Source organism: Sorex araneus, chromosome 1 (assembly GCF_027595985.1).
Source record: "Sorex araneus isolate mSorAra2 chromosome 1, mSorAra2.pri, whole genome shotgun sequence".
In the NCBI taxonomy this organism is placed as follows: Eukaryota; Metazoa; Chordata; class Mammalia; order Eulipotyphla; family Soricidae; genus Sorex; species Sorex araneus.
In genome coordinates this window covers 412,680,809-412,705,895 of record NC_073302.1, presented here as the reverse complement: position 1 = coordinate 412,705,895, position 25,087 = coordinate 412,680,809, and the positions used below count along the sequence as shown (strand labels likewise).

Sequence of the window (25,087 nt, the reverse complement as noted above, 5' to 3'; positions counted from 1 at the left end):
CCGGAGAGCCCGGTAAGCTACCAAGAGTATCCCACCCGCAAAGCAGAGCCTGGCAAGCTATCCGTGGTGTATTCAATATGCCAAAAACAGTAACAACAAGTCTCACAATGGAGACATTACTGGTGCCCTCTCAAGCAAATCGATGAACAAAGGGATAACAGTGCTACAGTGCAGTGCAACTGTCACTGGAAATCTTTTTTTGAATTTTTTATTATTATTATTAGTGAATCACCATGAGGTACAGTTACAGACTTACAAACTTTCATGCTTGCATTTCAGTTATACAGTGTTTGAGTGCCCATCCCACAACAGTGCCCATTTTCCACCACCAATGATCCCAGCATTCCTCCCACCACTCCCACCCTGTCATCCCCCCATGCCACCCCACCCCAGCTCTGTGGCAGGGCATTCCCTTTTACTCTGTCTCTCTCCTTTTGGATTTTGTGGTTTGCAGTAGAGATATTAAGTGTTTGGTCTATAGTATACTTTCAGACTCCCATCTCCCATCCCAAACAGGCCTTCCCAGCACCCTTAACTTGGTGGTCCCTTCTCTATCTGAGCTACTTTTTCCCCCAGCATGCAAGGCTGGCTTCTAAGCTGTGGAGTAATCATCCTGGTACTTTTCTCTACTGTTCTTGAGAGTTAGTCTCCCATTCTTTTACTTTATATTCCACGAATGAGTGCAAGGATGGTTTAACATTCAGAAATCAATCAACATAATCCATCACATCAACAAAAAAAAAGAAAAAACCATATAATCATATCAATAGATGCAAAGAAAGCATTTGACAAGCACTCATTTATGATGAAAACTCTCACCAAAATGGGTATAGGATGGACTTTTTTGAAATTTTTAATTGAGCTTCTGTGACTCACAGTACTAGTACTAATGGTTTCCCACACACCTAACTTTGAAGCCACACCCATCACTAGTGTACAGTATCCCTCTCCCAAGAACCCCAAGACCCTCCTTCTTAAACTGCCCCCAACCAATCATGTGGATCAGTTATCCCATTGTGTTGCCTTTGGACTTTTGCACTACCTTACTGTGTATCTTTATGTCCCACATATAAAAGAGATCAGTCTGTATCTATCCCTTTTATTCTGACTAATGTTTTTCACACAAAAAGTTATACCCAAATTGGCTTCTTTAAATGTCCCATGTTGTAAACATATACAGGAGATAAGTAGTATATTTATGAGGGTCAGATGATTCACACGGACATCCGTTCTAGCACGACCATCCCCAGCTTCCAGGGCCTCAAAAACACCATATCCTCTGGTCAGAGCCATACTTCAGGCCGTAGGTTCACCAGCTTGTGCTATTGGCTAAGTACAAGTAGGAAAGGCCTCTGAGACCTCTGAGCCTCAGGACCGCCTGAGACTTCTTAGAGCACTCTCTTATTCCCGTCTTGCACCTTCTCCCCCAAAAAGAACATCCACCAAAAACCCCACATGTTCATTTATCTGTATCTTTCATTTTTCTGTGTTTCCTTATGACTTGTCTTAATTTAAAGGTGGCTCTCTACAATATTCTTTTTCTATGATCAGTGTTCTGTATCGAGGCTTATAATCTCCTTTACATTTATTTTTCTCTCTTTTTTTTTAAATCAGGGCCAAAAGGAGGGATGAGTCATGAGTTTTGTTTTCTTTATGCTACTGTGGGTTCATCATGTCAGAGATCAAACAAGGGTCTCATGCAGGTCTACCAATGCACATCCTGGCCCCTATAGCTTTTATGCACCTGCAGTTTTATTTTCCCTAGTAATAAAAGATGATTCCTTCACCTAACACTATATTAAGATTGGATTGCCATCATTTCCTTAGGCAGTTTATATGGGAGAGTTTAGCAACCATATCAGAACATACTTAATATACTTAATTTAAACTTTTACTTGCAGATATTAAAAATTAAATTAAGAACTAACTTATCTTCTTTTATTGTATTTCAGGGCCACATCAAAGCAAGGGTTGGTCACATGTCAGGCAAAAGTCTTAACCCTATATTCTCTCTGACCCTAAATTAAGAACTACTGTAAACTACTATTCTTGTTGTTAAATTTAACTTAAATACCATGTGTTTCAAACATCAGCAGTAGAAGATATACATGAAGCACTGTGTTAAGTACCTAGCACCAGAAAAAAAGAGGGAGAGAAAACTAATAACTATAGTTCATTATAAATGTAGGAAAGTACACCTATAAATGCATACATTAACAGTTTTTCATTTTGATCTTTCTTAAATTTGTATCACCTATGTACCAATTTTTTTTACCTCTAGTTGCATTTCCTCCTTCTCTACTGCCATTTTAAAAAATAAAAATTAAAAGAGAACTTCACTCTGAAAACCATAATAGCTCATTAACTATGCATATCTCAGCATCCCCCACACCTGACTGCATTAGATCTTTTGCACTTTTTCTTTTTGGGGTCACACAAATACAGCAACTAATGTAATGAAACCACAAGCTTCTCTGTATTTTCTCTGTATTTTCTCATACCGTCAAGCCCTGACTCATAAATATTTCATTTACTGTTGTCTTAACTCTAAAACAGATTAGCCTGATTTTTCTTTTCTTTTTTTTTTAATTTTTAAAATATCTTCTCTCCAAAAGTGATTTGAACCATAATACTGGAAATTAACATGAATGTATCAACATCAAAAAGAGAACTTTCACATTCAACATAATGTCAATCACATATATTAATTAATTTTTTAAGATTCAGGAAAATAAAAATTATCTAATTTTATATGCTATTTCACAACACATTCAAAATTATATAATAAACTGCATTTCCTGAGAAGTTTTATTATGGCAAAAATTTAAATAAATATCTTTACATTGGGGAAAATAATTGAAGATGAATTCTGAGGAGAATGGTATGAGTAATTATGTTTACCTGGGAATAAAGAAATCACAAATTGTGTATTGAAAATGTTGAATGGTATAAGCAAAAGAGATTAAAATTCCATGAAAAAATAAAAATTTTGTTCAATTTATAAGATGAAATACCAGTGATTCAGGCTACTATCAAAGAGATATGTATTTCAAGAACTAAAAAAAAAAGTCAAATAGTTAACTTTAGCAGATCACTATTAATTTGCGGATAACAAAAAAGAGCATCAAAAAAACCTTACAATCCCTCATTGTCTTTTCACACTTCTTCCTCCAGTTAATTTTGTCTAATCTACAAATCTTACATATAAAATAAGAACACAAAATAAAAGCACAACATTCTCCTGTACAGATTCTCCATGGTCTTAAAAGCATATCACTGTATCACTGTCATCCCGCTGCTCATCGATTTGCTCAAGCGGGCACTAGTAACATCTCCATATGAGACTTGTTGTTACTGTTTTTGGCATATGGATTATGCCACTATAGCTTGCCAGACTCTGCTGTGTGGGCGGGATACCCTTGATAGCTTGTCTGGCTCTCCGAGAAAGGGCAGAGGAATCGAATGCAGGTTGGCCGCGCGCAAGGCAAATGCACTACCCACTGTGCTATTGCTCCAGGCCCTTAAAAACATATAAAGAAATAAATAAAAGGATACAAAAGCTAAAATTCTTAATTAAAGATCCAGATAAGTAGACACAGTGGAGATTCTCTCTCCCCAGTGAAAGGCACAGAAACAAACTTTAAAAAACATTCTGCTATATTAAGTGCTGTGGTGAATCTCATTTACAGATTTTTCCCTTCCCCTCAGATACTTAACTTACATAAGCATGACTTAGGTCTCTGACTTATCCATATCCTGATATACTCAAGTCTTCACTATGTTAACTGTGATGCTTTTTATTTCTTCTGTTTCTCTTAACTATTTTGTTTTGCCATGGCTCTGATGAAATGATAAGAACGTTGTTCTTGGTTCACTACACAAATCTCTTATCCATCAACTGCTCATATGACTTAATTACCTAGATTTATATTACATGTAAAAATGAACATCTCATAAATGACTGATGTGCCAATGATTTATTTTCTCTGAAGTCTTAAGGAGACAAAAGGAGAGCTACTATTTTGAACTTAGTAATAGTATGAAGGGAAAATCTATCATGAAAGAGAGAGAATTTCTAGAAGCTCATGTCAATTTTCAGCCTATAATTCCAAGTCAATGAACAAAATGTGGCATGAATTTTAGGAACTGCTAAGAAAGATACTTCTATATTTATATCAATAAATATGCATATATTTTGTTTAAATATATTCCTTGGATAAAACTAACTTAATGGCCTGATCTGAATTATCCAAAATATAAAATGCCTTTCAGATTTTAATAATTGAATAAAAATCAAAATAAGAGTGTTTTGTAAAATATGAAAATCACATTAATTTAATATGTGAAGTTAAAAAATAATCCTTATACATACTCACACTGATTCACTGAGGTATTGACTATAGCTGTTTTTGTATGATGGCTTAGTGAAATCATTGTAACAGAGTCTTGTGGACCACAAAACCTGCAATATTTACCATCTGGCCCCTTACAGATTAAAACAAAAATTATACCAATCCCCACTATAATTACAGTTTGGCATGAAACTAAAATCAAAAAAGTTTGTGATAAATATCACTAAAATTAAAGAGTTTCTGAAAATGAAATTATGACTCTCTAGTCTTTGAAAATATTAACAAAGAAATTGCTAGAAAATGTTTCATAGGAAGTGATGCAACTGTGTACAACAAGACCATAAATGTCAACAACATAAATACCATAGAGATAGTATTTTGGGGAGGGGGTTCCAGCAGTCTGGTAACACCCATGGTGTTCGGGGCTTATTTTTGGCTTCGTTTTCAGGGCTAACTCCTGATGGTGCCCAGGAGACCATATGTGGTGCTGGGAATCAAAGCTCTGTCAGCTGTATCCAAGGAAAGTGTCCTACCCACTGTACTAACTCTCCAGTACCTACAACAATTTTATTTTAATAATACACAGGAATTATTCGACTTCAGAAATATCACATGGGCAAAGAACAGTATAAAACATGACTCGAATCTTTAATAATATTTAAAATGGGCCAGAACAACCACCCCAAATCTTAAGAACATTTCATGAGTCTATGAAATATGAAGAACATATTAAATAAGACACAAATATGTTTGGTAACAATTATAATTTGTTATCTGATAAATGAGATGAATCCAACAGATAGTTTTCACTTCCTGCACCAAAAAAGAAAAAAAAAGACAGGTCAAACTAAAACAAAAAATCCAATATGACTTAATAAGAAAATGAGGACTCATGAACAATGAGTTACTTTAAATAAATTTAGCTTTACATGAAGAATGCATTATGGGGCTGGAGCTATAGCACAGCAGGTAGGGTGTTTGCCTTGCACTCGGCCGATCCGGGCTCGAATCCCGGCATCCCATATGGTCCCCTGAGCACCACCAGGAGTAATTCCTGAGTGCAGAACCAGGAGTAACCCCTGTGCATTGCCAGGTGTGACCGAAAAAGCAAAAAAATAAAAAATAAAATAATGCATTATGATTTCCTGATACTAAAAACAGTGATTTGTAATTACTATTAGAGTCAGCAATAATAAAATCGGAAGAAATACAAACAACAGGAAAGCAGACATAATAAACAGTAGAAGAAAATGCTCTTCTATTTTCAAGGTAAGAGGAATTTTAAAAATGAAGATGGTTCATCTATCATCTTTTTATGAGACCCTGGTAGTGTCAGGAATTGAACCGGGGATGACTGCATAGAAGACAAGCACCTCAACCCCTGCATCTTAACACCTATCCTGTCTTTTCTGTCCCAAGATCTGTGATCTTTATACCATTCTCCAACAAAATCTTAGAACAGATTACTGAACAGATGGTACATGAGGAGGCTGTTTCTAAAAAATAATAGTAACAAAAACAACCATATACATTTGTTTTCAATAGCATGCTAAACCTCCTTTTCTTTTATGGCACTGTTACTAGATGAGTGAATTAGAGATATGACTTAGTTATTACCTTAACCAAGAAAAATATGGAGAAAGTCTCATAGCAACCTGAGATAAGTCCACTTGCTGACAGAAATCTTAAACACCTCGGATAAGAGGAAAACTTTATGAGTCCCTCAAGTTTCTGTAGGATTTGTAAAAGTGGCACTAACACCTTATGTTCTGTACTGTCTTTTCATAAACGTTAATATATCAAACTGCATTGATAAACAAAAGATAGTGACAACCCTTCAAATGAAAGTGTTCGTAGCCTATTTTAAGATTAAGAATCTTTGGGCTGGAGCAGTAGCACAGAAATTAGGGCACTTACCTTGCACAGAAATAACCCAGGTTCCATCTCTGACACACCATATGGGCCCATGATCCCTGAGTGTGGCCCCCAAAACTGGGGTTCTTAAATTTAGGATTCTCATTGGTGATACAACTCACTGAGATGGCTCCATCCACCTGAGCCACTCTGCAGTGGCCTGTAATTTGAGAAGCAGGATACAAAACAAACCTAAAGCCCACATCAATAACTCTACCATAAAGAGTAACAAAGCTTTTGCTCTCTGACCCAGAGCTTTCTCTTTTGCCCAAACATCAACGTGGTAGTAACAGGGAAATTTCTTAGTGTGCAGATAAGGTAAAATGTGAGAACCTTCATGGTCCAGAACAATCTGCGATTCAGAACTGGCATTCATAAAAAGGAAAAATAACAGTAACTCCTTATAAAGGGAGTATTAAAATAAACAGACTTAAGTGGCTTAGAATGTCAATTGATGTTAACAATTACTCTAATAATTATTAACTTAAAATATACACAAATAAATAGAGGATTATAATTTTATTTGGAAGTAATAATAATAAGTCAAAGAATATAGCCTCATTAGATTTAGAAAATGCTTTGTTCTAAGCTCCATACTACTCAGTATTTTCACTGAACAGAGCTGTAATAAAGTACTCATTAACCCCGTTCAGTCCCTGACACCACACATGGTCCCCTGTGCACCACCAGGAGCAATCTCTGGGAGAGATTTAAGAATAATCCCCGAGAGCCACAGGGTATGGCCCCAAAACAAATAAACAAAACACAATGTATTAATAACAATTACAGATGATCTAAGATAGATCATCTACTCTCAAGATCCACATTTGAGAGTAGAATCAAAATTCTTTTTAAAATTTGACACGCACTCCTTTTTTTTCCAAATTGTGATTATTGTAAACAGTGCTGCAATAAACATAGAAATGCAAATGTCATTTCTACTATACCTTTTTGCCTCTCTGGGATGACTGGTTAAAGAAACTTTGGTACATCTACACAATGGAATACTATGCAGCTGTTAGAAAACATGAAGTCATGAAATTTGCATATAAGTGGATCAACATGGAAAGTATCATGTTGAGTGAAATGAGTCAGAAAGAAAGAGACAGACATAGAAAGATTGCACTCATATGTGGAATATAATGTAGCAGAGAGGTACAATCTAGCAATGATGCATCTTCTGGCAGAAATTTCTCTGGACTTAGTTACTGAAATACTAAAATACAGAAATCCAAAACCTCATGGCCGCTATTGTAGCCACACGACCTCATATCTCTTCATTCTCAGCAATGGAAAACAAATTATCAAATGCTTCCTTTCCAGCAGGTCAGACTTTGGGCGGTGGGCGGAAACTCCAAACAATAATAGTGAATTTTTTATTGAAATATTAAATGTAATCAAAGTAAAGAGAAAGTAAAGTGAAATTTATCAGCTACACAGGTGGGGTGGGGGGGGAGAAGAGAGAGAAGAGGAGTGGGGGGAGGTTTACCGTGGTTCTTGGTGGTGGAATATGTGCACTGGTGAAGGGATAGGTGTTTGAGCATTGTGTAACTGAGATTTAAGCTTGAAAGCTTTGTAATTTTCCACATGGTGATTCAATAAAAAAAAATTAAAAAAATTATCACAAAGAAAAAAATTAAATCTCAGTTTAAAAGCTTCTCTCAATAGCAAGTAATATTAACCTAAAAAGCAAAATCAAATTTATAATAAAATAAAAAATATATACTTTAAGTTTCTATAAAAGTATATTAACTAACATTTTAATGAAGAAAACAAACATTCTTAGCCACCAAAATAATTCTGCAAAATACAAAAACAAGGCAAAAAAATAAAAATTTTAAACAACAACAACAAAAAAATTTGACATGCAATATAACTAATCTATTGACAATGTATTTAGGCCTAGCAGGTATAACTATTACATCTGTGGCACCACAAAATTTAAAGTAAATAAAAAGTAAAGCAGAAATTAATTTGATTAAGTGAAATAATGACTTTAAAGAAACTATTTAAATCACATATTATTTGGGATTGATATGAAATTAACTACAATTCTGTAACAATTAATAGAATATACAACTACTGTTTTAAAAGGTAAATGATTTACTTTGTATATTAATTGTAGTTTACATAAAATGAGTTCTAATTCTAGGAACAATAAAACAACTAAAATGAATTTGCTATTAAGTTAGACAAATATGGAAATAACTTTTCTATGTATTTTGTGTTGGGTTGCAACCAATAACATTTATCTCTATATATTTTACACATTAGTTTTAGCTAACAGAAGCATATGCAAACTGATTAGAAATATGAAGGGTGAAATAAATCTATAAAGTATATAGAGAAATTTTACCTCTTTAGACTAAGAAAACACATGTTGGGAGAAAAAATTTTCCCGCTATCTATCAAGTGCCTTCCTTTTGTGAAATCATCTGTGTGCATTCAAAGGGTAGAGGTAGAAAGGGGGGCTAATTATTGATTTCAATAGAATAAAAGGGTAATGGTTGATTTAAAATGATAATTCTTCATATATGGAAGTTCTGGAAAGTCAGTAGCCAGGACTATAATAATGGGTATTGCATCCTTCACACACAGTTGATGTTAAAATGTGTACTTCTGGTCAGCCATGGGAAAAATTAACACCCAGGAAATTTATCTAGGTCTTTTACCTATTTTAATCCCAGTCTTGCCTCTCAACTGTTCCATTTCAGAGTTATGTATGCCTTCTATTAGTTTTTTGCATGCCACATGACTTTTTGGTTTACCTCTCTTGATATTGCCTCTTTCCCTAAACTGCAACCCAAGACAATCTGATAAGAGGCTCCTGGATAATAAACCCTCGCTTTATACCTCATCTGGCTTGGCAGGGAGATTAGAAAATGATTTCAAGGTTAAAGGTTCCATTCAGTTCTGATTCTTGGATGTGCTTTATTTTGTAATTTAAAGCAATCAGCGATGGAGTTATGAATAAGTGAATGATATTTTATAATGATCTGCTATCTTCTCTAAGAACTAGCTGCTTGAATGGCCCTACATATTTCCAAAATGCAGATATCAAAGACTGGAAATGAACAACAATCACCCATGGGAATAAGGAAGGAAACAAGAAAAGAAGGCAGGAAAGACAGAAAGAGTTTAAAAGCAGGAATGGGAATACAGCTATGGTGAATAGCCAAGACTAATCCTTGGAAATGATCCATCAGTCAAGTCTTGTCTATAAAACAGGTAACTATAAACAAAAGTTCGGGTTATATAAAACATACTTCACTGAAAAATTAACAGGTGAAATCTAATAAATTATGACAGGAACGAGCAATAACTGTAGTCTTGGAAAAGCAAAACTATACAGACAACAACATAGATGTATGTCAAATGCATCATGCTAAGTGAAAGCTGCTTCATTCTGGATGCTATGGAGTGTGCAATTCTATCTCAAAGTCTGACTCGAAAAGACAAACCTATAGGGTCGGGTAAAAGATCAGCAATTTACCAGGCACTGAAAAGCGGAAAGGGGGGAGTTTGCTAAAAAATGTATGAAGAATAGATTCTGGAGGGGAACAGAAACGTCATGCATCTTAACTGAAGTAGTAATTACACAACTATATGTCTGGCAGAATATCTAAAACTTGACACTAAAAGAGGATAGATCTTACTGTGCCTAAATGATCTTTATGAAAATAAAAATTAAAGAATTTAGAACAGCTTTCTGATGAGGGAAAAACATGGTTCATATCACTAATAAATCACAATGTAAGCAAATACTTTGAGAGGAATTTTTGGAGATTATCCCTCCACAGAGCAGCAAGTATACTATTTTAAAATAAAATGTTAGAGCTGAAGAGATAGTACAGAGGACAATCAATGTGTTTGCCTCCCACACAGGCAAGCCAGTTCAATCCCCAGCATGGCCTATCATACCGCAAGCACCAGGAGTGATCCCACAGCACAGAGCCAGAAGTAAGCCTTTAGCACAGCCAGGAGTAAGCCCAAGAACAAAAACAAAAGCAGAACATTAAATGTATAACCAATAACTTTTAAAATAATCAGATATGATTTGTGAATTGACATGTAAAAATAACATTAAAATTATTTAAATTCCTATCATGAAATGTGCAATTTCAGTAATAAAAACATTAAATATTTTTATTATTATGTATCCCTGTCTTGTTAAAACATGTTTCCCAATTGCAGAACTGGACTTCAAATTTGATTTTGTATGGCCAGAAAATCAAGTTATTTCCCATTAAAAAAAATAAACAAAAACAGCGAGCCAGAAAAATAGTCCAGGAAGTTATGGAGGTTAAGGCACTTTCTTTTCTCTGGCCCAGAAAGGTTCTACTCCTGGTATCACATATGGGCCCCTAAGCACTGACAGAAGTAAGTCCTGAGCCCAGGCAGTTGTGACCCTAAAACAAAATTAAACTAATAAGAGCAATAATCCTTTCATCTAATAATGAATAGTCACATATTTAATCATATTTTCTTTTTTTTTTCTTTTTGGGTCACACCCAGCGATGCACAGGGATTAGTCCTGGCTCTGCACTCAGGAATTACCCCTGGCAGTGCTCAGGGGACCATATGGGATGCTGGGAATCGAACCTGGGTCAGCTGCGTGCAAGGCAAACGCCCTACCCGCTGTGCTATTGCTCCAGCCCCTAATCATATTTTCTAATTTGGCATTGTCTTAGCCCAGTGGGAATATTTTTAGGACACTGTAGGGTATAAAACAAAATAGATAAGTAAGATCAAATACCAATTAGAAATCAACGAATTACATTGCCTTTGCTCTATTTGTGGAATTGTTTGAGCAATACACATAAAGGGCTAGATATAGTTTGACATTAGTAAGACTACAAAAGAACAAAGAATTAGAAGTGTAAAGCACATTTTTCTGGTTTAACATTATAGACATAAAATTATTTTGCTCTAAACATAATAGGCTAGTAAATTTTATTTTGTTATAGAAACAGTTCTCATCGAACACTGGGTAATGTACGGAGAGTGTTTGTTAAGCTTTCCTCACTGTTAAGACTGCTACTATTTTTACCATCCTACCTTCTGAGAAGAAATTCCTGTTGCTGCACTTTACTGGATTACGGGCAGATGATGACAAGGAAAACAGAAGGAGGTGGGAAAGGCCATTCTTTGCATGTGGGAGTACATGATATGGTATATGAACAATATACATGGCAGCATGACTGATGAATAGGACAATAAATCAATAAGGAATGAAATAAATGTGACCAAAAATTTTGGCTGTTTCCCAAGGAAGATGTCTAGAGTAATTTTCCTAAGTGGAGAGCCATATAAAAGCACCCTGAGCCACACTTTTAAAAACTAATTATAGCAAAAATCTGCTGAACCTCTGTAGCTGGAAACTGCATTTCTTCTGAATGTAACAAATACACTACATTATAAGGGATCCCATCACTTAATAAGGCGTCTAAAAATGTACAGCAATGTTTATGAAGTACTGTGAAAGGGGACTCTAACTTTAAAAATATACAAAGTTTAACAGGTTACCCAACTCCACATTTCAAGCTAGGGTCTCCAACAACTAATTACGTGAATGAACACAGGGCTGAGGCAAAACTGTGATGGAATTAGTAAATATAGAATGTTAATAACAATGTAATATAGGAGGAAATAGGCCAACCCCTTACCATTCACTATCCCAACATGTCTGGCTCCGGTTATACTCTATCTTCTCTCGCCCTTGTTTCAAGTTTCTGGTTAGTTGAAAGGAGTCTCTATTCCAATGGAGGAGAGTGATGGGAAAATAATTAGCAGAATAAGACAGCAGAGAAAAACAAAAATCCACTCTTTAATTTTAACTGACTCCCTTAGCATCATAAACCAAAGTTCTTGGTAACTTTCTGTTGGTTTTAGTTTAACTTGAAGAATTATCTCTATTCTTGTTTTATTTACTCCTTTTGCGGGATAGGGCAAACTCTGCTGTGCTTAGGGCTTATTGCTCGCTCTGTGCTCAGGGAGCACTCTCCATGGTACTCTGGGGACTATACATGGTGCCTATGATCAAATCCAAGTTGGTGACATGTAATATATCCTACCCTCAGTAGTTGTTCTGGCACACATGTACTCTTATTTGGAAACTTATGTGGTAGGTGGTAGGGATTTGAGAATCCATTCATCATTTAAAATTTGCTCCTATATACCCATATAGAAAATACAATGAAATAAATAAACAAAACAAAATGTTTTTGTTGAAAATAACCTAAAAGCTAATCCAGCCCTTTTCATTTGGGTAGAACTGGCCCACTTAATATCAACAGTATAGACAGAATGAACTAGTCCCTGACGTTCCATTTACTCTCAACAGAAGGAACATCTCCAAATGCAGCAGCTACGTGTACCTGGGTCCAGAACTCAACATGAGGAACAACTTAGAACCAGAACTGCACAGGAGGAAGAGAGCAGCGTGAAATGCCTTCAAGAGCGTTGAAGAAGTGGTTAAGACTTGGACAAGGAACCTCCAGCTCCAGGCACATCTTTTCTACTCTACCGTTCTTCCTGCACTAACATAAGCCTCAGAGACCTGGGCCCTACACAACAGGATGAGAACGCTATTCTGGTATCCCAAAGAGGAATCGAAAAAGCTATACTTGGAGTATCACGTTTCACTCAAGTGAAAGAATCCAGAGTTCTGACCTCCATGGAAGATGAACAATCAGGGACGCTGTCTAATTTGCCAAGGCATCGAAAATCAGATGGGCCAGACACGTAATGTGATTCAGAGAAGACCGCTGGACTAGAGCTGTTACCGACTGGATTCCAGGGGGATGTCAAAAGACTGCGTGGCCACCCACCAACAAGATGGCCAGACTTCTTCATCAAAACCCTGAATGAATGATTTGAAGCTCTTCCTGTTCCTGAATCAAGCATATACCACTGGGCTACACTAGCAGGTGACAAGGACAAAGGGAGACGTTACTGGCAACCGCTCAAGCAAACCGAAGATCAATGGGATGACAAGTGATACAAGTAATAGAACTAGCATGAGTATTCACATTTTCAGGCACTCAACCTGAGACTTTACACATGATAATCCAAGATGACTTTCACTATTTAGGATAATAATTTCCGAAAAGCTTCTTCTCCATTAACATTCTATATGCAATATCCTGTCATCACAATCATCAGAGAAATCCGTTAACACAAACTTCCCTATTCTGAACAAACAAAGGAGAATACACTGGGAGTTGGAATAGTTAAAGGACAACTAGGAAAGACATTAGGTACCTAAGGAGCAGGAGAACGGAAGCAGAGAAAATGGGCCTAGTGTTTTACAGGGAGAAGGATTGGGGTGGGAGACAGAAGGACACATGACTTGCATACAGAGATTAAAGATTGATCCTAAGCAACACATGGCCCCAAAATCACCACTGGGAGGGACCTTGGAGCCACTGCGCACCGGCAAGTTTCCCTGGTGGCCCCAGCACTGCTGGACCAGAGCAGTACAGCATGACTGGGCAGGAGCACTGAACTGTCTGACTTAGTAGCTGAGTATCTCTGGTATCAGGAGTCCCTGAACACTGCGTGGCAGCTCCCCATGAAAAGAGAAAAAGCAAACAACGGGCAACATGGCACCAAGTCAGATACTGTTTATACTGCTTTTGACTTCCCAAAGGGGTCACAACTAAGGGGATGGAGCGATAGCACAGCGGGAAGGGCGTTTGCCTTGCATGCAGCCGAGTTCGAATTCCCAGCATCCCATACGGCCCCCTGAGCACCACCAGGAGTAATTTCTGAGTGAAGAGCCAGGAATAACGCCTGTGCATCACCAGGTGTGACCCAAAAAGAAAAAAATATATATATATAACATATATATACGTATATATTTATATATATATATACACACACGCACACACACTCAAAGGGTCACAGCTAAGTTATCAGAATTATTCTTTTGTTTTTGCTATGAGGCCACGTTAAGCAGTGCTTGGGGATCACTCCTAGAGGTGCCATATATGGTGCCAAAGATCAAGTTTCATATGAGGTAAGCACCTAAGTCCCTGTACTATCTCTCAAGCCCTCGGGATTATTTTAAAAGATCTCATAATTCTGCCTGTACGGAGGAAAAGGAAAATTTTAAAAAATATGGAAAGAGGATATACCCCCATTATTATCAATAGAAAAGATTCTCTGTGTGTATAGATATTTGGAGATATTTTTTCCTATTCTCAAGAAATTAGAAATCAAATTACTGGGCAAGTTTTCTAAAGATATCTTTGCAAGAAATTTTTGCTTTGACACTTCTACTTTCATATTTTCCAACGAGCAGTTCCAGAAATACAACTGACACTTGAACTATGCAGGATTGAACAGGATCGATCCATTCATGTGTGGATACAGTTACCTTTTAATCCGTGGGTTCTGCATTCAGAGATTCAACCAACCTTTTCAGGTAAATGAACCATATGACATAGAACCCGCCAAGATAAGATAAGGAAGGCCAATTGCAGGGCACTTGAACATTCTTAGATATTTAAATCCCTAAGTGTCCTGAAACCAACCCCCACTTAGGTACTAAAGGCATATTGTAGTTAAGTGTTAGGGGAGTCAAAGTTATACATAGATTTTCAACTTTTCAAAAGTCAACTATACTTGCCATGCCCATGCTGTACTTATTCATAAAGCAACCATTAGAAACATCTAGGTTTATGTAATGACTAAATATGTTACTGTAACTATGCTATAGCCATACTAAAACACTTAATTTTTGAGTTTTTGGTGTTCAACCCACATCTTTTAAAAGTGCGATATGCTTCTTATTAAAAAAAAAAAAAGGATAGAGAAAATTGAACTAGAAGTATACCCAAATATAGCAGAGATTGTCTGCCCTAAATCCTAAGAACTTGGAATTGGGCTTACTCTCCCCTATTTCCAAAGAAAAATAAATTATGTTGCCAGTAGCAAAAACGGAGATTAAATAAGCAGCCACTGCTGCAGTTAAAGTAGGAGATAGATGAAGGTTGATGGTCAGACTGGTAGCAGTTGGTGGCAGTGGTTCTAAGATACAAAACAAGATTTTTTTTTTCCATTTAGCTAAACTCGAAGCAGACTGAGAAAGAGAGCAAACTGATGACAAAAAGGAAGTAAAGAGTTAGTTTCAGGGATACAGATATAGATCATCCAAATCCTGGAACATAAATTTGGATGAAGTAATAGTGAAGACTTCTTAAGAATGTTGGGGATTTTTTTAATTAGATGATTTTATGACAGTCTACATATGCTAAGATGTTAAGATATTTGGATTAGTATACTATAAGTTTCTCTTCACTGTCAGTGAGAATTTTTTTTTTAAACTTTTTCTATAGTAAGTCTAACAGTAGTTTTTTTTTTTCCTTATCCTCTAAAATATACTACAGGTAAGTTTGTTTTCTCTTAAGGATGATAGGAAAGTTGCAAGATAATGGTTATAGTTGCAATTGCTTACCAAAATAACAAAATACATCAACAAGATGCTCTTATAAAAGGTGAGAATAAACGAATATCAGGAAAATATTCTTTCTAGTAGAATCCTTTGACAAAAAATTTAAAGTTAGTTTCTTATCAATGTTTAAGAACAACTTTTGACAGTCTCATTGTATAATTTTTACACTTGTTAGAAAAGATCTTACAAGAAAAGACTGTTATACTTGTTAGAAAAAGTACTAAAAACCTCAATAAGTTTTAAACCAGCATTTATCTTTCACAAAGTTTATTTTAAGTCTTCTAAGGCAGAAAGTGTAAAAAATATAAAATACTAGTAAATTAAAATGGCCCAGAACTTTTAATTCACTAGGGACTCATTTGCTTCCTAGCAGAGTGCATTTTCCACATTTGAATTTTTCTTTTTATTCTTGCTAATGAAGATAATTTTCCATGGCAGAAAGGAATGAAGACATCCCTTATATATGACATATTTATCAAAATGCTGGGAAGGTAGGGCATAGACATCCCTGGCAAGAAATAAATGTACAACTGACTAGAAGGCTGAATTCAATCAGTATAGGTCCAAAGATATATACTTAATATCAAGGAATTCAAGAGTAAAAACCTTGACACCCTCCAACAGATATGTGAGAGCAAAAATCTATATTTTCAGCAAAGTTTAAAGAAAAAAAGTACAAAGATAATTTTAAAACTAAACTAGTAAATCAAAAGCAATTAGGACAAATGAAAAAATATAATTCAGAGAAAGTAAACAAAGTTAACAATTATACAAGGAAAAGACATTATCATTCAAAAGTTTCAGAGGTATCAATTATTAAAATACAGTGTTGCTTTAAAAATGAGAGGTGCAAGAGAAAGTTGAGCAGGTAAGGGGCTTATCCTCTTGCCCACACACCACAATAATTGACTGAACCCTGCCCAGAGGGATCCCGATACACAGAGCCAAGAGTAAGCCATGGGCTAAGCCTGTGCCAGGCCCAAACCAAATGGAGTCTGAACACTATACCTCATTGTAGTGTGGAGATATACTCTGCCAGTGGGGGTGGGAGGCAAAATTCTAAAGAGATCAAGAGAAATTGCTAGTTACTTCAATTACTAAATTCATATTATGTTCCTAAAAATAATTAGGCCAATACAGACAACACCTTGTAGATATAAAAACAAATAATCTAGAGAGGGTTCTTTTTTTGATGAATTAGCAATACTGAAAGCATGTTGCTATATAACATGGTTATTTTGATTTTTGAGTTACTGTTACTGTTTTTTGCATATGTGTACCTAGGTTGAGAACGCAACATGACGAATAACCTGGCACCTGAGCTGCACAGGAGGAGGAGAGCATCCTGGAAAACCTTCAAGAGCATTCTAAGAAGTGGTTAAGAGGATGAAGAACCTCCAGCTTCCGGCACATCTTTTCAACTCCACTGTTCTTCCTGCACTAACATACGCCTCAGAGTTGGTGGCCCTATGAAAACAGAATGAGAACGCTATTCGGGTGTCCCAAAATTGAAAAAGCTATGCTTGAAGTATCACGCTTCACTCAAGTGAGAGAAGGAATCCAGAGTTCCGACCTCCGTAGACGATCAAGAATCAGGGATGCTGCCTCATTTGCCAAGGCATCAAAAATCAGATGGGCTGGACATCTAATGCAATTTAGAGACAACCTCTGGACTAGAGCTGTTACCTACTGGATTCCATTCAATGTCAAAAGAACACGTGGCCACATACCTACAAGATAGTCAGACTTCTTTGTCAAGACCCTGAATGAGCAGTTTGAAACTCTTCGTGTTCCTGGAGCGAGCAGAGGCCATTGGGCTACACTAGCAAGTGACAGGGATGAATGGAGACGTTACTGATGCACGCTCGAGCAAATTGATGAGCAAAGGGATGACAAGTGATACAAGTGACATTTTGAATTTTAATATTAATAGATTGGGAACACAAATCAAACTGTTTCTCTTCTAAAGACCTTCCTCCAGCATTTTCACATTTTAACAGTAACTTTTAGTTATTATATTTCTTTACATTTCACCATAACTCTTTTTCTGTTTGTTTTGTCAAGCACACAAACATCTGGTGATGGATAAATACACTGGGAAGCGCAAAAGAATTTCTGTAAAAATGCACTGGAAATAATGACAACGTAGAAGTAAACAAATCTGTGAAACCAAGTACTCATTTACTTTAATTGGCAAGAATATTTATAAGAAAAAATATTGTATGAGTATTTAATAATTGCATGATAACCACTGCTGGCAAAATATAGTAGTACTAATTGTAAGTTTTTGACTATTCTAACTAAGCTTAGAGTATTTTTTAAATGGACATGGGGCTCACTCAAAGTTTGGAATAACTCCAAAAGAGAGCAATGAAGACAACCTACAGCCTCCTGGAAAATTAAAAAAAAATGAAACCCAAAGAAATTAAATTATTTTAATAGATAAAGACCATATAAATGTTATAACTGCATTCCAATTATAGGAACAGATTAGAAGATGAATCTAAGAAACACTTATAAAGAAGGAATAGAAATAAACTATCACTGTCATCCCATCGTTCATCGATTTGCTCGAGCAGGCATCAATATCATCTCCATTCGTCCCAGCCCTGAGATTTTTAGCAGCCTCTCCTTACTCATCTTTCCCAAAGATTGGAGGCTCTTTCAGGGTTAAGGGAATGAGACCTGTTATTGTTACTGTATTTGTCATATCAAATACACCACGAGTTGTTGCCAGGCTCTTCTGTGTGGGATGGATACTCTTCATAGCTTGCCAGGCTCTCTGAGAGAGACGAAGAGTGTGTATATCAGAGAATATAGCAAGAATGTTAAAACCAAACACATGTGTGCTGCTTTAGGCACATCAATGGGCTAAACTATAAGAGGTCGCATGCTTCCGGGAGCTTTGTTTTACATAGTCTCTGGATCTTGGCTGTTGATGGGATTACATCAGAACTAAACTATAGCATATAAAATTTGTACCGGGCATTAGATGGACTGTGGATCACACATGCTAGGCTTAAAAAAATTTTTAAGCACCTGAATTCAGTTTACCTATCTTTCTATGTTGGCTTTGATTAGTCCATAAACTCCATGAATAAGAGTTACATAAAAAAGAATACCATCAAAAGCAATGCAAATCTTCAGATGTCAAAGGGCCTAACACAACAAATAGGTTTTCTTGGGCAGGAGAGATAGGACTGCAGCTAGGGCGCTTGCCTTGCACCAGGCCCACCAAGGTTCAGTCCCTGACACCTCATATGGTCCCAAGGCCTGCCAGGAGTGATCCTTGAGCACAGGGAGGTGTAGCACTAAAAAAAAAGGAATATATAGTTATTCTTTGCCAAAGGGCACGATGAATCTGGGAACTGGTTTGAACATTTCAGATACATTCATTTATCACCAAGAGTACTACCTTCTATCACAAAGTTAAAGGGGGGCGGGGGAGCTTGAGCATATCAAAATTAGTGTTCATTAATGATTATGGAATTTACATTATTTAAGAATTCAAATGTGCTCTATAACCATTTTAAAGGAGTTTCATAGTATCATTCTCAACTTAGAAATCAAATCCGAGGGGCAGAAAGTACAAGATCACTTTCATCATTCAGTTTTCTAATTACCAGTATTACAACCCAACTGAACCTAACATGAGATTACAAATACATAAACAGACAAGGTACTAAGGCAGAGCCAGTAATAAATTCTTTGAGATAATCACAAATGTCCCTCTCACACAATTAAATTCCATATGCCTCACACTTGAGAAATACAAGTTATCTGGCCAGGGGCTGGAGCAATAGCACAGAGGGTAGGGCATTTGCCTTGCACGTGGCTGACCTGGGTTCAATTCCCAACATCCCATATGGTCCCCCAAGCACGCCAGGAGTAATTCCTGAGTGCATGAGCCAGGAGTAACTCCTGTGCATTGCTGGGTGTGACCCAAAAACAAACAAACAAAAAGTTATCTGATGGGGGGGGGGGCGGGAAAAAAAAAAGTTATCTGATCAATGTGTCAGTTCTGTTCATTATAATGCTATATGCCCTATGAGCCAATCCATGAAGTTATTTTCACATTTTAAAACATATTTACTATAAAGTGGTCAGAGAGAAAGGACAGAGGGTAAGGCACTTGCCTTGCAGTTGGCTGACCAGATTTCAATCCCCAGCATGCTATATTGTCCTTTGAGCCTACCAGGAGTGATCCCTGAGTACAGAACCAGAAGTAAAATCCACAGCCAGATGTGGCACAAAAGGAAAAGAAATAGGAAAAACCTATCTTCTTTCCTTCTTCCCTCCTCCACTCCCTCCCTCCCTCTCTTCAATCACCATGAGATAGTTACAAAGTTGTTCATGATTCTTTTCAAATCACACGTTGTAACACCCTTCCATTCACCAGCGTACACTTTCCACTACCAGTATCCTCAATTTCGTTTCTGTTCTGTCACCTGGAACATATTCCTCATCAAGCATAATTCAAACAGCTCTGCAATGAGCATTTAGAATTTTTGTACTTGCTTTGCTTGTGCAAAGAGAATATAACTTCTCATTCTAAGTGCGTAATGTTAAATTCTCAAACTTGATATGCCCCTGTTTGCCCCTATTTTATGAAGTGCCATAGGCAACTCTTTTCCCTTATTTCAAGCTTCTAGAAAGACTGCAAGGGTTATTTTTCAAAGCAAAATATTTGCACTGTTATCAGTACCAAAATAAAAAAAAAATTCCAAGGACAGTTTATTTCATCATTTAATGAACTTATTCATATTATAACATCTGTTCCCACTGCAGAATATGAAGTCTATGAAGCGATATTGAATTTCAGTATTTCAGTCACTCAGGTATTCATATTGTAAGTTGAAGAGCTTTAAAAATCGGTTTTAGGAGCCAGAGTCATAGCAGAGCAAGGAGGACACTTGTCTCACAGAAGTCATCCAGGGATGGATCCCTGGCATTCCATATGGTCCACTAGCCCACCTGGAGTGATTTCTGATTGCAGAGCCAGGAGTAACCTCTGATCACTGCCAGATATTACCCCAAAACCAAAACAAAAGAAAAAGGAAAACAAATAAAAAATCAGCTCTAAATTGTTCACAGTTGTTATTTAGGTGTTTTCCTTTGATTATCCCAGAACCATCTGTAGTGTAGCAGAACTATGACAACAGCCCATGTATTCCAAAAAATATTAAACTCATATTTAATTGGATGTTAAAAGTTTTTCTCAAAACATTTCTTGTTCTCTTGAACTTTAGGATGACCTGTTCAATTGAGTGGTCTTTTACAGGGATCTACCACCAGGTTTCTAGTTCTGTTTGAGCATTTTTGTTTTTCTTTTCCTTTGTTGTTGTATTTTTTTGTTTGTTTTGTTTAGGGGATTATATCCTGAGCTGCTGAGGGCTTACTCCTGACTCTGTGCTCAGAAGGTCATTCCTGGAGGTGACCCTATGAGGAGCCGAGGACTGAATCTGGGTCAGCACTGCAAGGTGAATGAATGCCTTGCCAGGCGTTAGCTGTTAGCTCTCTGGTCCCAAAGTCTCTTTATCTAACATAACAATCAAATATTTCTTTCACTCAAGATTCTATAGTGACGAAATTGTAAGTTTCTTCTCTGCAACTGTGTTTAAAGGAACATGATCACAGTAACCTTAACATTTATGATCTGCGTGTACAAATTTCTTGTGCCTCAACCACCACCAAAGTATGGAACACAAAGTATGGAACACACTTTCCCGGTCCCGCCCTCCCCACATACACACACCACCACCATTGTCCTAAGGTCACTTCTAGTCAACCTCTTAATAAGAGTGCTTCTTAAGCGAATACTGAGCTGAAGTACTGGAAAAGTTAGGAAAGAAAGGAGGAAAGAAGAGAGGGAGGAAGAGAGAAGAGGTGGGGGAAAACAAAAATTCCAAAGATGAAATGAAATTTTAATGCACTAATGATCAGTGTATGTAACTTTATACCCACTTTATTAACCCTGATACAAATAAAACAAACTTGTGAATTCTGTTCATCAGCATTAAGCAAATACTAACTACATTTTAAAATTCCAATACACTGAGAATATACTTGTCCATAATTCATAGTGACAGTAAAGATAAACAAACCCCTTAACAACACGAAATATTTCCCAAGGTACTCCACAGAGCACAATAAAAAACGAAGACGAAAACATTGGAAAGTTCATCTGGAGTTTTTACTTTTCTAAAAAGAAAGAAAGAAAGAAAGAAAGAAAGAAAGAAAGAAAGAAAGAAAGAAAGAAAGAAAGAAAGAAAGAAAGAAAGAAAGAAAGAAAGAAAGAAAGAAAGAAAGAAAGAAAGAAAGAAAGAAAGAAAGAAAGAGGAGTTGCCATTAAACACCCTCCTTTAGTCTTGTCTTTACCGCGGAACAGAACTATTAGAATTTAAAAGAGCATGCAAGGATGTGCCCTGCGGGTAAACTTTAGTTTTCTAAAAGTTAATCTCTCCAAATACTTCCAACTGGAAAAGGTCCACTTGAGCTACTTGACACGGGGGTGTCCCTTTCTTCCCCAGGCTTACCTATTACTACTGAATTGCGCGTCCAAGTGGGCGCTGGAAGCCGAGGGAGGTGGCTCTCCGGGGACTTCAGGAGTTCTGAAGCCTCGCTGCCAGGCACACCCTGCACACTCCCACAGGTCCCCCCACAGCCCACCCCCACCCCACCTCTCCCCTGCAGCTGTCTGAGCTCGCACCCAGCCTACTTGGCGCAGCTCCGGGCGCCCACGCCTGCCCACTGGCAGGCAGCAGCCCTCGAGGAAAGATCTCAAGGTCCTCCCAAGAAACTCTCAGCTCTCAACACCCGGAGAGAGGGTTGAGAGCGGTGGGAGGAGAACAGGAGCCTCGCAGACAGCAGCTGTCCATAAAACGGGTGAAATCTGTTGGGTGACAAAGCTGAATAAACAAACAGACAGATGGGTCTAGTTCCTTGGGGGAGTTGGGGGGGGAGGGGGAAATCCCGAATTCTGGGGAGGCTCGGGAGCCGAGTCGGATTCCGCATTTGACTCCGTGCAAAACGCGCGCGCCGCGGCGGCCGCTCCACCCGGGACCCCCCAATTCAAATGTGTCCTCCCCCTCCCGACCCTCCCAGGCGGTGTCGCCTCTAGTGCCAGGTGCCCGATCCACTTCTCTCCCGGGAGATCTGAGTGTGTACGGAGAGGAGAGCAACTTTTCCTCCCCGCAGCACCCTCCCCACTCCCTCGGCCCGCGAGGCGCCTCCGCGAAGCTCAGGACGAATTGGGGGTATCGGGGGCCTGGGAAGGCGTGAGAGGGCGCGGGAGACGCGCGGGCGGCTGTGCGCACAAACCGCCCAGCGGGTCCGGCCGCCGCCGCCGCACGTGGGTCACAGGACTCTGCCAGGGTTCAAGTCAGCCCCGGGGCGCCCGCCACCCCGCTCCCTATCTGGGGAGTACGTACAGGTAAACGGCCTACCTAGAGAAGCCCTCCCCGCTCCTCCCGCGCAGCGCTACTGCACCCACCAAGCTACCCAGAAAGTGCCAGGTCCCATCCCAAAGCGAAATCCAAGTGGGACCGGGGCAGAACCCGGGATGCAGCGGGTACAGGCTGTTAGCACACGAGGAGGGGGGTTGTGAGAACGGTGGCCGGGGGTGGGGAACAGGAGCTTGATCGGGAGCCGCGGGGGAAAGGCAAGATTTTTTTTTCCCCAAAGGCTCAGTAGGGGCCTGGAGTTTCAGCTCTGGAGAAACAAGGGGGGCCTTCTTTGCCTCGCGCTCCAGAGAAGTCCTGGCGTGTGAGCGGCGGCGTCTAAGTTGGAACCGATAAGCGTGCACTTGCCCAGTGGAGTAACTAAAGGTCAGCGGCCGGATCAATACAGCTTGTGCTCCTACCCGCCAGATGTTTCTGCAGTGCTTCCTCCTCCCCAGGGAAGGGGGAAGGGAGGAAGAGACAACAAACAATAAAAAATAGGAGCATCAACAAACACACATCTGGTGTTTCGACACACATCTGCCACAGCCACAGTCTCTCCGAACCAGGCCGAATGCGTATCCCCCCACCCCGCCCCTCCAAACTGCCCAAAGCCTCCCCCAGATCGCCGGCCGGTCCCCCCCACACCCCCCCTCACCGTCTCTCCCCTCGCTCCACTCTCCCCTCCCGCACCCCTTCTCCGCCAAAGCCCGGGGAACCAGAACAACAAGTGGTGAGGTGGGGACCGGGACGCGACCTCGAGGCCGAGCCGAAATTTGACACATGTCACACGCGTGCGAGCCGCGCCGCGCGCGCGCTGCGGCGCCGGGAGAAACTTTGCGGCGGCGGGACGAGCGCGGAGCGGAGTCGAGGCGCGGCGCGGCGCGGCCCGGCGTGGAGGCGGCGGGGGCCGGGGTGGGCGCGCCCGGGGGGGGGGGGGAAGAGCCAAAGAAACTTACCGCGACCGGAGACGCCGTGGGCAGCGTCCCGGGAGGTGGCACCCGCCGCGCCGAGGCAGGAGCCCCCGAAACCACACGCCCACGCGCGAGTCTCGGCAGCCGGCGCCGGGGGCGGGGGGGCGCGCGCGCGGGGAGCAGGGGAGGGGGCCCCGAGAAGCTGCAGCCGGCAGACGCGGACGCCGCATAAATAACCCGGCCGGCGCTCCGTGGGCCGGCGGCCGGTGGCGCGCGGGATTTTGAGCCGGAGCGCAGCGGCCGCGGCGTTGCTGCACGCGCCGGCGTGTCTCGCGCTTTCTCGGAGGCTCGCGCTGTCTCGCGCTGCCGCTCCCCCCACCCGGATCTGTGTGTGTGTGTGTGTGTGTGTGTGTGTATGTGTATGTGTATGTGTGTGCGCGCGCGCGTGTGTATGTGTGTGCGTGTGTGTGTGTGCGCTGGCGGGCGCGCGCACACTCGGCCGCGCGCGCGTGTTGTTGCCAATGCAAACTGTACACACACACACACACACACACACACACACACGCTGCGCGCGCGGGGCCGCCTCCCTTCCGAGGGGCGGGGTGCGGGAAGGGGCGCCTGGGCGGCGTTTAAGGTCCCGCCGGACCACTTGTTTGTTGGCTTTTACTTTGCGGCCGCTTAGTTGTTGTTCGTGATTGTTGTTGATCCCCCAAAGCGGCTTCGCTTCGCTGGCCCCGCACCCCAGATAACCCAGACCCTCTGACACCCCCACCCCTCCCCCCAGCAACTTCTTTAAAGGAGGGGGCGCCACGGCGCCGAGGGGTGTGCGGCTTGGCCGCGGAGCCTCCCGGCTGACGTCAGGTCCACCTGCTCTGTAAACAACTCGCCGGGAACTTGTTTGTTCGGCGCCAGCTCGGGCCCCCACCCCCACCCTTCTCCCCACCTCCTGCTCCGCCTCCTCCCGCGCGGCCCAGACGGCGGGTCGGGGGAGGGGCGGGGAGGGAGGCGAGA

At 40.0% G+C, this 25,087-nt stretch overlaps 1 protein-coding gene across 9 annotated transcripts in view; it reads right to left on the bottom strand.

Moving 5' to 3' along the window:
• FOXP2 (forkhead box P2) overlaps positions 1-24,588 on the bottom strand; it is a 562,025-nt gene extending 537,437 nt beyond the window's left edge. For all 9 annotated transcript variants that reach the window (XM_055139128.1, XM_055139142.1, XM_055139146.1 and 6 more), the window contains exon 1: positions 24,122-24,588. The gene's annotated coding sequence lies outside the window, so the exon portion shown is untranslated. The remainder of the gene's footprint in view (positions 1-24,121) is intronic.
• Positions 24,589-25,087: the final 499 nt, after the last annotated feature.